This window comes from Pyxicephalus adspersus, chromosome 12, assembly GCF_032062135.1.
Source record: "Pyxicephalus adspersus chromosome 12, UCB_Pads_2.0, whole genome shotgun sequence".
NCBI classification, from domain to species: Eukaryota; Metazoa; Chordata; class Amphibia; order Anura; family Pyxicephalidae; genus Pyxicephalus; species Pyxicephalus adspersus.
Window position 1 is genome coordinate 1,874,595 of NC_092869.1, and position 4,501 is coordinate 1,879,095.

Below are 4,501 nucleotides of genomic sequence, written 5' to 3' on the forward strand. Positions count from 1 at the left end.
GTAAATCTCCATCACTGAATACAACAACTTTATTAACAATTTAATGCAATGAGGGTTTACCTGCAGGCAGCTTGTGAAGGTGGAAAGGGCCTGGACATGGGGACCTCCCTGGCCTTTGTACATAGGATATATATAGCGGGATTTCTGTAAATACAATAAGAATAGAATGACATCCAAGTCTCCGGGTTTTCTTGTTCCCAAAAAAAAAAAAATTGAAAAAAATATTTTTGCTTTTGCTGGTCAATAAATTGTATTCATAATGAAGTCTGATGTGGTTATTGGGGGCTTGAAACGCTCCGATCAATGTCTGGAATCCAAAACGTTCATCTGCCAGGGTCTGAAAACTCCTGATTGGTCATGTGACTAATTCTTCCTACTTCATTGGCCACTTCACAGGGCCACATTCAGACATAAGTTGTAGCCAGAGACTGCTGTGACACCAGCGAGACTGACCACCATATAAAACACTGACATTAGAGAAGCCTTCCTTAGGTTCTATATTACAAGAGACTGCTGCTAGGTTACAATAGATATCTAGAGACTGTTACCACCGTGCAAGAGACTTCTGCCAGGATACAAAAGACTGCTCTATGTTACCGGAGACTGCTGCTATGATACACAAAACTGCTCCTGAGTTCTAGAGAGCGCTGTCATGTTACAAGTGAGCGTCACCACCTGACAAGAGACTGTCAGTGCTATACAGAGACTTCTGCTATAAGGTCTGTCTATGAAATAACGAGACGTGTTTCTATCCCTATCACAAAGCAGTGAGATGATTCTGAACAAACGCCGGCACTCTCTGAACAAACGCCGGCACTCTCTGAACAAACGCCGGCACTCTCTGAACAAACGCCGGCACTCTGTGATTGGTTTGTTAGTCACCATATAATGCCGTTGTGAAGTCATAAAAAGTTGTCAATTTGACAATTTTGGTAAAATTTGACACCAGAGCAAAAAGCTGCAAGGAAATTGAGCTGAGAACAACTTGAGGAGGAGACAAAACTTTTTTACAACATTTGGTGCCAAAACCCGGATCTTGCAGTATGATGCTGAAACCAAACCACAGTCACTGGAAACACCTTCATCACCAAGAATCAAAAAAGTCCAAATTCACAGCCATGTCATCGTGTTTTGTGACATGAAGGCGTCATTTTGGCAGAATGGGTTCCAGAAGACACAACAGTGACCCAACATTATTATAAGGAAGACAAAGCTGAGAGAAAGAGTCAGGAAAAGATGGCAGAAATGTGGGAAATGGTTTCATTCTTCATCAGGACAATGCTCCTTCTCACACAGCACTTTCTGTGACCGACAAACACATTACTACGCTGGAACATGCTCCATATTCACCAGATTTGGCACCTGGAGACTTTTTCCTAAAATCCGTGAATAAAGGAAGACGCTTTGTGTCAATGAATGCAGGAAAGAAAAAAACATCAAATATCAGAAACTGATCTCCACATCTTCCACCAGGGGGAGACAAAATGACATCAGCGCTTCATTGTGATTGGAGAGATTATTGAAGGGGACAAACATTAGAATTGTCATAGAAATAAATAAAAGTTATTATATCAGGCTCATTATTTCATAGACAGACCTTGAGTATTAGAAGCAATTACTGCAAGGCTGCTTCTATATTACCAGAGACTGCTGCAACAAAACCAGTACTGACATACAATACATGGCTAGAGACTGCTGCAATGTTACAAGAGACTGCTGCAATGTTACAAGAGACTGTTATTAGATTACAAATGATGGCGGGAGTGTTTTGTGTTTTAGGAGATGACTGTTGTCTATGGTATAAAGGACTGCAAAAGTCTTCTACTGAAATACAAGAGACTGTTGCCTTGTTACATAGTTACATAGTAGGTTAGGTTGAAAATCGACATAAGTCCATCAAGTCCAACCACTGGGGAAATAAACATATCCCAGATATAAAACCCTATAAGACATAGTTGGTCCAAAAGAAGGCAAAAAAAAAAAAACCCCGGGTACAATTTGCTTCAACAGGGGAAAAAAAATCCTTCCTGATTCCATGATCGGATGTTCCCTGGATCAGCAGTCTCTGTTATCTTTACTATAAATCCTTAATCCCCAGTTATATTCTGTGCTTCTATAAATCATCCAGCTTTTTCTTAAAGCAATCTATAGTAGTTGCTGAAACTCCTTCCTGAGGGAGCCGATTCCACATTATCACAGACCTTACAGTGAAGAATCCCTTCCTTATCCGGAGCTTACACTTCTTCCAGATGCAAAGAGCGCCCCCTTGTGCTTTGTAATGATCCCAAAGTGAATTAGACCTTCTATGTTACAGAAGACCAGAGAGTGTTTCTTACTCACAGGAGAGGGCTTTGTTACAGGAGACTGCTTCTATGTTATAGGATTATGGTAGAGACTTATTTCGAGGTATGAAGGCTGCTTACTTGCAACACGAGATGTCTGTGTTACGGGGGTCACTGCTGTATTACCAGAGAGTGTTTGTGGATCGCAGGAGACCAGTAGTGACTATGTTACATTACAAGAGACTAGCAAAAACTGCTTTCATGTAACAAGATAGCAGCAGAGACTGCTTCCAAGTTCTGAAGATTGCTGCCACATCAAAGGGACTGCTAGAGACTTTTTATATTACCAGAGAATGTTTGCGATATTAGGAGACTTGCTTTGTCACATTAGACTGCTAGAGACTTTCCTTGTTACCAGAGAGTGCTTCCCAATACCAGAAGACCGTGTCAGTGTTACAGGATAATAAAACAGACCACTTTTATGTAAAAGGAGATTACAGATACGTTACAAGAGACTGCTTTCATATATTAGTTGTAAAGACTGCTTTCAAGTTACAAGAGACTGCTGCCATGCTGCACATGACTGTTTCTAGCATGAGAGACAGACATGGTCCCTGCTGTCAGGTTACCAGAGACTGTTTCTAGCACACAGGAGAGTGCGATCAGATTGATACAAGGAACTGTTACAGTTGACTTACTTCTATGTGACCAGTGACTGCTGCAATGCTAACAAATGACAATAGATGGCCTGAGACTGCTGTCACAAGAGACAGTTACCATGTGACTAGCTCCATGTTACGGAGGACACGTCATATTTTGTATGTTGCAGTGTGGATGATGGACAGACTGCAAATTACAAGAGAGTGCTAGAGACGGCTTCATTGTTACAAAGGAGGGCTGATGGCTGCTATTGAACACCAAATCCCAAACTGACCAGCAGGGGGCTTCATAGAGCAACCACAGGGATTCCGATATCATGTGTTGTGCCTTCATCACCTAAGAACATCACATGACCTGGCCACTTACATGTACTGACCACAACTCAGAGTGGCGCTGCAGCGCAGCGCGGCCGTACAACAGACAGCCGGCACTCAGAGCAGCCGCGCCACAGGCTGTCGCCTTTATAATCCGCCATAGAAATGCCATCCGGTTAAATATTGCTGAAAAGAGGAAATCAATTTCTTAGCGGTCTGGGAATCTCAGGTCCTTGTGATGCTTTTATTGTCCTCATAAATAAAGTTTGATTTAAGGCGCCGATGACCACGGTGAGGATTTCTCATTAGGACTTCATGGAGGATGGCGCCACAGATAACGAAATGAAATGTTGAATGGTATTTCCATACATTGTGCCCAGAAATACAGACACGTGAGAGGTGTGACAACGCTGCTTCTCTATACATACAGGACAGGAAGTGTGTCAATGGCAGGATCAATATATAGAGGAGGGTGAGCTCCCATCCCCCACAGACAGCACAGCCGCTTCCGGTCCAAACACGACGGAGAGAATTCATCATTCAAACGCTGCAACCACAGATGTGAAAAATGACAAAATAATGCAATTGTGGTGACATCAGACATCGCTGCTTCCTGCTACCCTCTATGTGACCTCGCTGCATGCAACGCCTGGGACAGCACGCCACCAAAGCCCACTAACTGAATATAGTGTGCCAGCATAACACTCACTTATACCATCTCCAAGTACAACAAACACTTACCCCCACACTGCCCCCTACAGGCATCCCAGATCATAACACTGCCCCCTACAGGCATCCCAGATCATAACACTGCCCCCTTCAGGCATTCCAGATCATAACGGTGACCCAACAGGGATCCTAGATCCTATCACCGCCCCCCACTGGCACCCCAGATCATATCACTGCCAACAAAGGGGCCCCAGATCATAGCACTCCCTCGCACAGGCACCCCAAATCATAACAATGGCCCCACAGGGACCCATGATCCTTTCACTGCACACGCAGGGGCCCCAGATCATAACACTGCTCCCACAGGTACTCCAGATATGACAAGAAACGGACCAATGGATGGAAAGAGCTAAGTAACAGAGATAATCTAGATCAGCAGATGCCAACCGGTGGTCCACGAGAAAATGTTGGTGGTCCGCGTCTCTGGCCGGTGCACCCCCGAGCAGGGTGAGAAGAAGGACCCCGCTGGGGGGCGCACAGGCCAGAGCCTCAGGCCATGTCCTCTGTACAAATCCC